Source organism: Struthio camelus, chromosome 3, assembly GCF_040807025.1.
Source record: "Struthio camelus isolate bStrCam1 chromosome 3, bStrCam1.hap1, whole genome shotgun sequence".
NCBI lineage: Eukaryota > Metazoa > Chordata > Aves > Struthioniformes > Struthionidae > Struthio > Struthio camelus.
In genome coordinates, this window is record NC_090944.1 from 38,348,103 (window position 1) to 38,362,480 (window position 14,378).

At 34.2% G+C, this 14,378-nt stretch overlaps 1 protein-coding gene across 1 annotated transcript in view; it reads right to left on the reverse strand.

Moving 5' to 3' along the window:
- The window catches only part of EYS (eyes shut homolog), a 1,042,686-nt gene that overhangs the window by 779,239 nt on the left and 249,069 nt on the right, over positions 1–14,378 (reverse strand). The window lies entirely within an intron of this gene.

The window sequence follows — 14,378 nt, forward strand, 5'->3', positions numbered from 1 at the left end:
ACTTCCAGACAGACATCTTCAGTTACCTGATGACTTCAGTAATGTCTGCGAATAAAGAACTGAGCTCTCAGGATGAAGGTCAGAAACGATAAATGATAAATGAAAGGCCCCCATCCACACACCCAGACCCCATTTTATCCATGATAGATAAAGGATCATAGATGGATTTTTGCATATTTTTGTATCATAACTGTAGATCCTAGAAAGGAGTTATTGGAAATAAGTATTAAGGAAAAAAATCATTAGAAGAAGACATCACTAATATATGTGTGTAGCAGCTGAGTAATCATGCATAATGTTGTGGCCCTGTGTTATTACAATATGTTTCCTGGTAATTTAGTTTTGAAGTTTTCATCTTGATACTTTGGACATTAGAGAGATTTCTTCTGCTAGAATTAACCTAGTAAAGAAAAGAGTGGAGATTTTTTAGCACAGTTTGCATTTCTATCCCTACTGAGCTGCATTCCAAAACTGTATACCTAAAAGAACTGTATACCTATGCAATGGCTGCACAGGTAGCTTTTAGCTTTTTTGTACGCTGAGGTGTACAAAAAAAAGTTGAACTAGATATGTAGTAGATTTGATACATTACTAAAATTTGTAAGAAAGAATGAGCTGCCATGTTAAATCTGATCTAAATTCAGACATATTCAGACAAAATCTTATACAAATTATAGAGGGAAATATTCATCCATATAAAGGCCTGACCTCTATGGAAAACTATATATTGCAAAACATTACTGCAAAACACTCCTTTAATGCTCAATCTGCCTAAGCCAGGTAAGCTTAAATCAACTTTTGTTGGTTTTGCTTTTAAATTCAAAAACATAGCAATATATAAACTATAACTCATTTACTAGGAAAAAGCTGCAATAAGTTTTGAACTGAATACCACTGAAACACAGAAAGAGGATTCATTTGCCACTAGGCTAAATTTTACTAAAATGTTTGATTATTTGGGCATTAGAGGGGTGTCATATTCTTTCAACTGCTGAAACAACAGACACCCTATTCGATCTTCCATACTCAACCACTGAACTAGTACGAGTTCGTCTCTCCCCAACCCTGCTTACGTTAGTCAACTAAATGAAACTTTTTTGCTTCAGACTTCCCACTCCTTTATTCATACAATAGCCACTGAAGTGAATAGATAGGATTTTTTTTCCCCCAGTACACACTTAGGGAAACTATATAAATACAGGCAAGTTTGGGGCAAGTGGATGCTCAGCCATCCCATGGCAAAGTCTGATCAATGTGAAGCATCTTTGTAAGTTTTAAAAGGAAACGCTTGGTTTAGTCAAAGTAAACACTTAATAAAGCCACTGGGTAAATTCTTTATTAACAAACACAATGCTTTCTTCAGTATTCATAAATCATAATTTGTAAAGACTAAAATCATGAGGAAAAAGTAAAAAAAGGAAAATACATTCAAATCTCAGCTTAGTTAAAATCTTTGTATCAGATTGTACAGCTATTGCCTTAAAGTTTACATGCCCTGAAGGAAGAAAGTCCTATTTACAAGATCTCAGAGCTTTTCCACATTTAGACTACAGGACAGAAAAACGCTGCAGATCCCACAGTGTATTAAAAGAAAGTAAATAAGTTTAAGCTGTTGGGTTTAGTTTTCTCAGTAAAATGAGACTAACAGGAACAGAAGTTTCCAAAGAATTTTACTTTTGCTAGTGATGCTAATCTCCCAGCGCTTATTTTATAGTTAATAAAAAGAGAAAACACCTCCTGAGAATTGTTCAGAGCGGTTAAATTAGATAGCTGATCTCAACTGCCTCTGGAAAAGCCGCTTACTCTTTCCATCACTAGCGAGAAAGGTAGGAATGATAACACTTAGTATACTAAATTGCCAGTCTTTGTGAATCCAGCCTTAAGGATTGTCATTGTTCGAATTAATAACATTTTGGCAAAACAGGCACAATACACAGAAATTATTAGGTATATCAATATGAAACAAAACAGAATCCTTCTAGCACTTGATACTAGAAGAAAAATCCTCGTTCTGTATGAACCACACTGATCATAGTTTTTTGTTTTGTTCTCTTTATAGCTTTGGTTTGAAGTAAGATCTCTACCTCCTAACTGAGATGTTCCATAGCAAAATATGGAATAATACTTAAAGTATTATTTATATCTTATTTTCATACAAGACTAATTTTCTTTTAAAGTCTGAATATAGTTTTGTTACAGGCTTCTTATTCAGGAAAAAAGAAACAAAACTCTTAAAATTATATTTTATTCATTCTTTTCCTTGCATCTTCCTAGCAAGTGATAGCTATATGCTTTTATCACATCACTAGATAAAAATAATCTGCCTTTCACTCTGAAGTATGCTTAGAGTCCTTGTGTTAAGGCAAAAGAGACTTCCCAGAAAGAGACTCTCTGTCAAAGGACACTGTGCATGACTGTGGATGGTAAATTAGGTATGAGCTTATAATGTAATATGATAGCAAAAAAATCAATGCAATTTGGTAAAGGTATCAAGCCATAGAGGATGAGGATGATTGTCTTTCTATACAGCTCATGCAGTATTTCACTGAATGCGCCTTAGGACCAGGAAAAAAAGTTATCAAGTTGAGATAGTTCCAAAAAATGTAGAACAGAAATAAGAGGCTTAATAGGATCATTGTGTGGAAAGATTGAGTACGTGGAGTCAAAAAAGGTAACTGGAAAAGATGAGGTGGGTGACGAAAGAGTGATTATACAGTAAGTTCCTAACTGAACTTCAACTTGAAGAATGTCAATAAAAGCTGGTGGGATTCATTGTTTAGAGTGCTATGGGAGAAAGGAGAAAGCAGAGCTAATTTTATCCAAAACATATAGAAGAGTATGTCACAAACCTGTTAATCTAAAATGATCAATAATTGTATATATTAATACTTCTGAGTATCCTTTAGTATAATATTACATCTCATCTTAAGGAATGCAAATAAGGAATAGAAGATACCATAAAAACCAATGTCATAGTTTGCTTGGGTGACTGGAAAATAAATTCCATGAGACAGAAAGTAAATGGGCTTGGCTGGAGAAATAAAACTGAATTGGACAACAAAACTACTGAAGTACTTCAGCACTTCTTGACTGAAACCCAAGCAGCAAAATAGAATAATTCTCTTGGGATTATGTACAATCTCTACTGAGCTCTATTTCTCTCCTGGTTAATGTACAGACTCCCCATCCAGGTCACAGAAACATGTCTTTTATTCCCTGGAAGTCAAGCTGGCATAGCCGCAGGCTGAGGTGCAAGGCTGAGCGCAAGGAAGCAAGCTGTCCAGCCCTCCCAGGGCCTACTGGCACTGGGGATTAGATGGATTGTGCACTGGGCTCCTGCCTGGTGAGCAGAAAGAACAACCAGATAGCTAACTGCCTATCTGACCAAATCACAGTTTACTCAAAATAGGTTGGAGAGCATAACTGTGCCTTGGTGCAGTGGCAGGTTGGAAGTCTAAAGATATCTTTCCCACTGCTGATCGCAATGGATTCATTTTTTACCCTGTGATAGTGTGCAACAATAACAAATCTGTCATTCCAAGTTGGCTAGAGAGGATATGAAGCCTCTTTTCCCTAGCATGTTATCAATTTCAAGTGTTACAGTACTTTAGATGATAGAGCTACGTTGTCATGTACAGCCCTATATACAGAAATATAATCATTGAAATAAAACAATGCACAGAAATGTTGCAGTGTGATGACAGACATTTCCATGAAGCACAGCCTGGTTTGTCATCCACGGTCAAGTAAATAAATAAACATTTTTTTTTTTGGATCAAGATTTTACAAAATAGTTTGAAGGAAGGTAGAAGAAGACGGCAGGCTGGACAAGTAAATAAGTTAAAGGAGAATTTAATGAAAGAAAAATCTCATGAAGTTGCTTCCAGTGACAGGTAACCAACAACCACAGGAAATATCTTCCTTAGACTGTACATATATACCCTTTTCATCAGCCCATGGCTGGGTTCATGAAGCTGCTGTAGAACTGAAATTGAATACATTTAAGCAAGCAAGTCGATAACTGACATTAACTTATAGCCATAAGACTATCTGGAACCATATTTGGGGAAGACATCAATAAGAAACCATGCCTTTAAAAAAATGTCAATTTGTAACTAAAGAAAAATACAACCTGATAAGTGGTGCACACACAAACAGGTTATCAGGGAATGGATGGTTCACAAGTTGTACAGGTTATTTATGGAAAGTCAACAGAATGGATGCATTCTCAAATTAAAGTCTTTTTTTGGAAAAATCAATCAGCCTTGTAAAGGGATCCCAATTTAACCATGTGGATAACCATTACAGTTGATCATAACTAGTAGCATGGGTAAAGCTGCCTATAGTTTGGCTGCATAATGCTGTAGGAAACCCCACAAAGCTATGCAGGTTCCCTTTTTGTAAGAAGCAGGTATGCAGGATTGATCACTGAGAGCCTTTATTTTACTGCTGATTATGCCAGTATTGTCTTATTGTCATTAAAGCAAACTGTGTCTTAAAGTATGCTCTAAGGCTTTCTTGGTTGTGTTTGATTGGTCTGGTTACCTGGCTTTGAGGATTAGCTGTTAAATCCAGATGCAAACATCAATGAATAATGCAGGCGACCTAGACTATAATTTGGATGCAGCAAAACCATGCTGTTATTTAGTTTTTCTTTTGAGTTGTAGGAGGTATAACATAAACAGGTTGTATGCGGTTTACCTCAAACAGGTTGTCAGCATACCTCAGCAATTCAGACAGTAGCTTTACTATTTCTGTCCTGAGTTATTCTTTAAAGTGGACTGCCAATTATGTTGAACTTTACAAAATCGTATTGTACCTTTTGTGAGGTTTCATGTCACTGGACTTTTAATGGTGCTTTGTTACGGCTTATTTTCACTGCTGTAGAGGGGACTGCAGTTCTGCCCTTACCACCCTACTACACTTTAACTTGCCTCATGTTATTTCTTTGATGATTCCCATTTAGTTATAATACCTACACATTTTCAACTTTATTTTTCAAATACAGTCAGTGGATTAGAACAAAAAATTGTACTTTGTTAAAATAGATGAACCCTTTTTGAAACCTTAAAGGTATAATGAGAATAACAGAGCAGAAAACTCTATGAATCAAAAAAAAATCCATCCCCAAAACTCAGTTGTAAAGATGGAAAAAAAGACTAAGACTAAGCAGACCTCCACCACTTTTACCGCAGTGTCTCTAATCACAAAGAAAATTAGTTCAATTGGGATTCATGTCATCGAACTTCAGCTGTCTAAAATTTAGTTTTCTAAGTGTAAGCTCTCTCAGCTTAATCTCTGGTACAAGAAACTGATATCTCCAGAAAAACATTCATCCTACCTGTCCATATGTTGCCCCAGTTCTGCAACTACAAAATAGAGATAATATGTCCAATCAATTTTCAGTTGTTTTGTTAAAGATAGCAATGATTGCTCTATGCATTTTTAAAAAAAATCAAAATTTCTAGATCCAGTCTTACATGCTACTATAAAAATGAAACACATATACAGAGCACATTGTATAATTGTACCTAATACAAATCAGGTCTCACTGGACACTATTGTAATACAAATATGGAAATACCTTCTATCAAGTACTTCATCTGATTTTTTCTATGGACAAAATAGAAGTATCTATCCGTTGAAATAACATATAATGGAAGTGATGAGTAGCATGGGAGTAATGAAGAAATGATTTTTGAAACTTCAGGAAGGGAGGTTGCCGTGGAAACGGCTGGGTTAGAAATCTTTTTGTTGTTGCAATTTTATTTAGCTGCTGCTTAGTCTTTATGTTCTTTTAATAAATTAATCTTCCTCAAGTCATTCTTGATTTTATTTTTCTCAAAACAAGATGCTGTGTTAAGAACTTTGCAGATTCAAGGCAATGACTAACGGCATATTCATCTATACTGAAACATATAAAAATGAAAACTTCCATTTTACTCCTACACACAGACAGCGGAAAGATGAAAAGAGAAAGATGAGTAAAAGAGTCAGTCTCTCTCTCCATAGAAGGCTTTCATGGCATTTTACACAATATTTTGCCTGGACTGAACTGAAGGAAAGAGAAAATAGGCATAAACAGTTACAAAATAAATATAAAAGGCTCCGATTACTTTGTTCGATATGACTGTATCACATGTGAACTAAAAAGGTCAACTAATCTAAAAAAGTAAAAAGAGGAGGCTTTAAAATTAAAATAAGTAAATAAAGTAAGTAACGGTTGAAACAGGAAAGGAACATAAACACTCAGAAGATGAAGTAAAGAAAGATGTCTGCTAACTAGCCAGACTGCAAGAAACAGAAGTTAAATTAATCTGTACACCTGCAACAAAAAAGATTTTCTACATCTTACGTATCATCACCCAAAAAATAAGTATTAAATACCATTAGCAGAAGAATGAAAAGAGTAACACTGACACATCTTCAGAAAACAACCAGCAACAATGAATATAACACAGACTTAAAGGCAAAGAAAGTAATAGCATTTCGTTGAGCATAAATTGTCAAAATAACAAAAAGCCAGGACGGACAAATAACTTAAGAACAAAATTAAGACTGGATCACAGGAAGTAAAAATATAGGCAATGAATCCCTAGGTTTTGAAAGTAGGTACATAGTTCTCAGAAGAAGGGTGGATCTGACACTCTTCCCCGAGATTTTTTGTTTCCTGCTAAAAATGCTAATTCACTTATGGCTAAAGTCTTTTGTGGACATATTAATTTTATCAAATCTTGGAGCACAACACAGGTTCAAATACTATCCTTCTGGGTTTTCTCCTCAGTTATCTGCCCTTCCAGTTTCTTGACAGCCTGTGTAAAGGATATATTCACTGTGTATTAAGCCAATACATATTAGCTCCAATATCACATATTAAATACAGTATCTTATGCTTGCTCCATATAGATCATCATTGAAATTTCAGTGTCTTTCCTCTTCCTCTGCCATTCCTTCTGTATTTTCTATTGAAGATGGCATTTTGTTGAGCTTTTATTACACTAACTTTGTAGCAGATCCCATCAAAGCGTTTGGGATACAGGTTAATCAATGTTGATCAATCTTTCTGATGAAAAAGATCATACAGAGACAGTAAGTGAAGGAAAGAGCTATACTGTTAGCCTGCACAATGTTTTCCCAAGTACCTTTAGTTCTGACTGGAAATTCTCCCCTCTCCCATAAAACAGGCAGGAGTTTCTACCAGTAGACTCTATAGAAAACATCTTCCCAGAAGGTATTGTTCAACGGTGTAAAACATCTTGCCATGTTGGAACACAGATGTTAGACTCTCCAGAATCGCCATCTTTGCTTTGCACAGCCAAATCCTCTAAACCACTCTGGCTTGGATATTTAAAACTGACTGCAAATTTGGTGTGCCTTAATTTTTAGCCACCAAACTTTCATTTTTTTCAAAGTGCGTCTAAGGATAACTCTCAAATTCATGATTCATAAATTGAGTGGGAGGCAGAAATCATCAATCTTATCAGCTTTTCTAGAAGCTACTTTTTTAGAAATATGTTGATATAGACAAAAACATATGACCTTGAAATGGTACATTCTAATCTTCTGAACAGACCACCCTTTAACAGGAAGCAATCTTAAAAATATAAAAAACATTCCAAAATTCACTGCTGATAATTCATACATTCAACTAATACTGTTTACCAGCTTAGTGGAATGACTATTATCTAAAATTCAAAAGTTCTAATATAGGACTTGTAAAATCTACTATATAAGGGCTAGGATTCACCAGAATACACCAGAAGCCATACAACCGGTAACCAGTCCCCAGGCCATATTATTATGAAACTACTTCTCTTTTAAACGCTTTCAAATGATATGAAGAGTGTTCACCTGAAAGCCATGCAGGTGTTCCATACAGAAAGGGAAGGAACCACTTCAGAATGCCCCAAAACATCTAAAGACTTTGTCCAATTCCATTCTATCCAGTGATGTTTTATTTCTTGAAATGCAAACAAATTGGCACCGTCTGCACAAATCTGTATTATCACACAACCACAGTCCCCTAGGAGTCCACTGCTTAATGTAGCTCTTACTTTTTGATGGATGGCATTGCTACATTGTAATACAAAATCAGACTAAACCATAGGAAAAAAAACCCGCTGATAAAAAACAAAACCAAATACTAAGTGGCAGGAATTGTCTCTAGCTATGTATTTTTAAAAAGTTGTGGCTTTACTTATGACTCCAGTAATGTTCAAAAAATACTTATGTGAATATATGATCTGTATGATTAAATGGAGTCTTTTCATTTTATGTAATGATAGTATCATATCAAATGCAGGCTGAAATACTATGTAATTTCTAAAAAATATCTTAGCTGTACTGTAGAGAATTTTAAAAAATTATTTTTCAAGCTGCTGAAAGGAGAGTTGTCATATAGAAATAACAGTGTTCAAATTGATATTTTAAGACAATGGATTAACAGTAACTAATGATGGATAATGTATATATCCATAAAATTACTACAAACAAATTATATATACTTTAGATGTGCTAAATACATACAATTCTTCAGATTTCTTATCAAGGAAGAATAATTCTGCTTCTTAAGGATGGTGGAACTGAATCTCTATTTGAAAACTCAAGCTCCTCATAAAGATCTTTTTCAGTCATTGTAAGTGCTTATGCAGGAAACAGAAGCCTTCTGGGTAGATCTAAGTCTGGAAGCAGGAGACACACTTCCAGAGTGTGTCTCAAACTGGTGCCAAGGATCCACGTTTGGGTTACAGTTAGAATTCAGATTTGGATCTGCAGAAGCCAGTGATCAGAGACCTGAGCTCAGAAGTTTCTGCTATTAACATCATTCTGCAACTTATAATGGCAGAATCAACCCTCTACCAACTTGAGATATCTAAATATATTGTGTAAAACTTCACTCTGCAACAATGTAGAATTTGTAGCAGATTTCCTAAATCAAAGTTCTTTGCTTTAGGCCTCAGGCTGTCCTCAGCTTTTTTAAATGATCAGTTTCCTCAGTGGTGTTCTCTTAGTTTCTAAAAGGTGGGTTTTCTTTCTTTCTAGAATAAAAAAAAAGATTTTGCTGCCATGTTAAAACCTACCAAGTTAGTTGTATTTTTCATATTGGATAGATGGATGAAAATGCAATATAGAACACTCTTCTCAAATTTCTGATTTTTCAGGAGTAGAAGTTCTTTTATAGTTTTTATGTATTTTTCTATTGCTCCACATTGAATTCTTACCCATTATGTTTAAATATTTCAGTGGTCATCATCACTCTGCATCTATATCATCTACACCCTACCTAAAAATTATGTAGGTATTCATTAAAAATTATTCAGGGGCTTAGGCTAGAAATGACTACTTGCTTTTTTTTTTTTTTTTTTTTTTTTTAATTTGCTTTATTAGAACCCTAAGTGTACTCTGAATGATAGAGAAATGTAGGCATATATATTCAAAAAAGTTGAAAGTACACTGTTTTTTGAAATGCCTTCTTTTTAACTTTTAAAGTTGTTTTCACCTACTGCCAACTCTAGAACATTCTTCTTCTATGAATATATTGAACTTGTTTCTGTTATATTCAATGGAAAACTATGAAAGTATTTCATATAAAGAAACACTACACATTCCTTAATAAAATTTCAAATTACTAATGACATGTTGTTTTGGCATCAAAAGATATTCAACTGCAAATATAAAGATATTCAACTGCAAATTTTTCTAGTTTTTCTGTTCATATGCTCAGATTTATGAGAGAGTTTGGTTTCTACCAACTGATAGGAAGTCTGGTGTGCTAATTTTTCTCTTACTTTGCACTTGATTATTATTTTTTATAGTCAAAGGGACAGTGGATTTGTATAACTGAAGATATTCCGTGTCCTTTCTATTAAATATTTCTCTTTTAAAAAAATTCACTTTGTGAATTTCCTCACAATCTCTTTTGGAGACAGTCGTAGGGCAGAAATGCGACTTTGTACTTTCAAATATCAGAATTAGAAATGATTTGACAAAAGACATACTGCATGAATTTCTATGAATCTAATTTGAAATTTGGTATTTATAGTATTGTTGAGACTGTGGGGCTTGCTAGTGCATCAATGAATCCGAGCTAAGCTTACCTCTTGAGCTATCTGCAGTGCTAGTAAAGAGGTCCAGCACCGGGCTAACAGTAGCAAAATTTTCAGAGGTAATTTACTTTAGATTTAGGTAGCGAAGAAACACCTACTCATATTTTAGAGATATTTTTTCCGAAGATCTAAGACATGAAATGAGAATCAATAAAGTAAGAGTTTACTAAAAATATAGAAAATGTACATTTTCAGTAACAGGAAATTCTTGCCACGAAAATGGCAGAATTGGATCCCTAAAAATCTGAAGCGTATTTTAAAAAACTTAAGTTATTCATGAGCAACATGTTTTGAATCTATGAAAGTATGTTATTTACCTAAATTTTTTTGTGCAATGAGTTATTTTACATAGCTATATTCAAATGTTCTTTATATATATCTTACTGTTTTCAAGTTTTCAACAAAATTATAATTTCTTTTTAGATAAATAAGCATTAGTGGCATTATTTTCTGTAGTTTTAACTATCATATATTGCACAAACATTGTTACAATTAGATTTTATTTTGGAGGGTTTGTATTGAAGTTTTGTATTGATTTATGCTTTATTTACCAGTGAAGAAAATGCAAATGCCTGTAATTTTGCATTGACATTCAACACTGGTATTCAGTTTCATTATTGATGAAAACAGGCTTTTTTACTAAGATTGTACAGAGTAGTTAAAACTGAAAAAGCATTATCATCCATCATTCAAAAAATCAACATGTATATTTCACCTGCTTATAATACAGATAAAAACCTTTAATGAGTTTTTATTTATTTTTAAACCTAATTTTTGCATTTTCTCAAAATGAAGAAAATAGCTGAGCTGCTGTGGAAGAGTACAGTTGGTGTGTTAAAATCAAATATATTTATCTTTCGAAACATAATATAACTACATTTGATAGAAGATATTGTATTGTATAGAATGTATAGCATTGTAACAAAATTCTCATTTGGTTGTATCCGAAAGTTCGTGTTAGTATTCTTTATATACTAATTATAGAAGTGTGCAATGTTAGTGGGCCTTGATGTTTCAAGGATAATATTTTTTTCATTCACACAATCACATTATTGATATAAAAACCCTAGCTTTGGAACTTGAGGTCTTCACACTTGCATTTATGATGATTTCTGGGAATAAGGGCTAGCTTGGAAAGGTCATACAGACATAATCATAGCAGACCGGAGCTTTCTCTGGTGGAGGACTGCGCAGGTAAAGTAGAACTCCCCTTGCTCATTCCACACGAATTTCTTACTACTAACACTTTGTTAATTAAAAGAGAAATAGAAGACCAGAAGTCCCAATCAAAAGCAGCTTAATTGGTCCATAAGTCCTGTCTGACAGTGAAAATCTCTAAACTAATCAATTACAATGAGTTTAGTAACTCAGCATTTCTTAAATATAAACACAACTATGATATCTGGAAGAACTTACTCTGTTAGCAGAAGCAGCATAACTATTAGCATAGCTTCCCTGTCAAGTTTGCTTTGCTTTTTAGTCATGTTAATTAGCTTTCCTTCTTCATATCCAACCAAATGTCCGCACCACACAGTTTCATCAAGAATCCAGCCCTTCATCCCTCACATTAGCATTCTCATTTATTCTCACTGGGGCAGCTATGCATTCCCGAGTACCACGTTATATATCATGTATAACCACCTGAGCTTTTGCAAATAGATATATCTTGATCATATAGTTTCCTACTATTACATCCACTTTGCATATATAAAAAAAGTTATACGAGATAAAGATGCACTCTTTCCTTTCAAAAATATAGGTTTTCTATTCATGTAGTATCTCGTCATGATTAAGGCAAGCCAAGAACATCCACCAAGTGGCCTTCACTCACTGGTAATGCAAAACTCTTCAGGAGTCCTTCTAGATTGGATCTTAGCTTAGTACTGAAGAGTTTATTAGAGAAAAACTAAAAGCAAATTCACTTTTTTCCTTCTGAATTGTTGGTTAAGAGAATTTACTCTTTCATATTTCAAAATACATGGAATTACTGTTGTGGGATAATTTGAAGAAAAAAATTTTTAAAACAACTTATTAAACTTTAATGTATACAATTTCTATCTACAAATACCTTTACAGTTTTCAGTTGAAGTTAAAAATAATGCTTCTCACTTTTGCCATGACAGAGGTACTACTTGCTCAGCAGAGGTATCCTACACTGTCTACAGCAATGGGGTTATCAGTCTTGGCTGATATTAATAACTTTAATAGAAGCAGTGATGGAAACCCTACTGTGTATAGAGCAAAGCCCTTTGTGCATATTATTTGTTGTGAATTTAATAATGCACAAAGGTCATTATGAATGTGATAATGCACACTGGGAAGACATCACCCTGCACCTAAGAAGAAGGCACAGCAAGTGACTGTCTCAGACAACAGAAGGCAAAGCAGAAAAGTGAAAAAGTAAAAGCTATGCATCTAATGAATAAAAACACATTCTAAAGAAAAACACACAGTGAAATACAAGTTATTGGTGGTCTAGTCAGACAGACAGTTGCAGATTCAAATATTTTCATTTACAAGAACCTGATGACCAGGGCAACTCTCTACACTCCTTTGTATTTTTTTTCTTGAACACAAAGTTATTAGTTTCTTGTTTTTCTGTATAGCAATTATTTGCTAAAAAACTGCAACTACAGCAGTAGTAGCAGCAAAAATTACTTATTTTCAGACATGTAATATGACTCATTCTCAATGAAAGCATATAGCCATAAATTGTCATTTTTCACTTACTATCAAGTGTTATCTGCCTCATCTTTTGAAGTGATGCTCTTATTAAAACCAAGTAAACTGTAAAAGTATCCAGTAATACAGTGACTTTTATTTTTGGGCAATTTACAAACATTATCTCTTTAATCATTGCAATACCTTTGTGAGATGGCTACATCTGTTTATCTACATCCTTAGCTAGACCATATGAGCTGGGGATATTAATTAATTCACCCAAGGGCACAAACAGAATCCATATCATATCTAGAGTCAAACTCCTCTCTCTTCAGTTCTTTAGGTATGCACATCACTACACAATTTTCCTCCTAATTCAGCTTCCCATAGCTTTAAAAATGTAGCTGCAAATAGCAATACAGAAAATGTCAGCTATTTTCAAAAAGAACAAATCATTTCCACAAATAATCTCTGCTTCACTGTAGTTGTGCCTTTGATTGACAATGATAAAGCATCACAATGATCCACAGCATTTTAGTAGAGTCAGTAGAAGGAAACTCATACTTTATAATGGATATATGTCCATTGCATAAACCTCATCGTTGCAAAAGAATCCCTTCATTAATCTCAGGGGCACCACGTAAAGGAATTAATAGTTACAGACGCTCATACCATACATGCGCTTATCAAGAATAATAATAAAAATTCATTGGATGAGGTCTGTCCACGGATTTACTGAATTATTTTTAATTTAAGACAGACATAATACAACAATGTCAATGGTTTCCTATCAGGGCATACATTCTGTTATGTGAGAAAGAGTTCTCCTTTCAGTGCCATATGTAGCAGTGTTACTGGACACCAACGGATCTTTTTATATTAAGTATATTAAAGTCCTCTAAAAACAGTTGCTTTGTTTAAGAGGGATGGCTGGAGACTTGTGTTTCAGTACTCTGGCATTACCTGGTGTTACTGATCACTTTCTCTTCTAAACACCTCAGTATTTCTGTAGGCTCTCTTTGGTCATGAGATCATACTGGCCAAAGGAATTTCTGCCCCACCCTCTCTTATGTTTTTCTTAATCTACATACAACAACATGCAAAATCTCAAATTATACAGTGTATATATAATTAACAAAGCAAAATCTTTAACATCGTATTTCTTTGACTATTTTTGATGGGTCTTTTTACAGCATGTGCTAAGCTGAGCTGCCTAAATATAGGCATTTAATGCTATTTGAGACACTGCAGGGTATCCTGCCTGGCCTCTAGTTTCTTATCGAGCTTGGATCTCCCGTACAACCTGCACAATATCTGATAGCCTCATACAGTATCTTGGATACTTAAGGACACCTCAGATAATACAAAATGCATATGCTTGGCAACCAGATTTAGCTCATATACTTTTTAGACAAGTGCTAGATTCTTTTAAGTACGAGCAATGCAATCAGCACAGTAGGATCCCAAAGACTGGGATTCTGGATGTTAGTAAAATCTGAACATTCTTCACTGCCTAAAACTTATACTCTTAAGAGGAATGTGTCATTATAAAATCAAACATATAAATAAACACTAAGTAATTGGAAATTTCAATTTCTGTCAAATTTACTT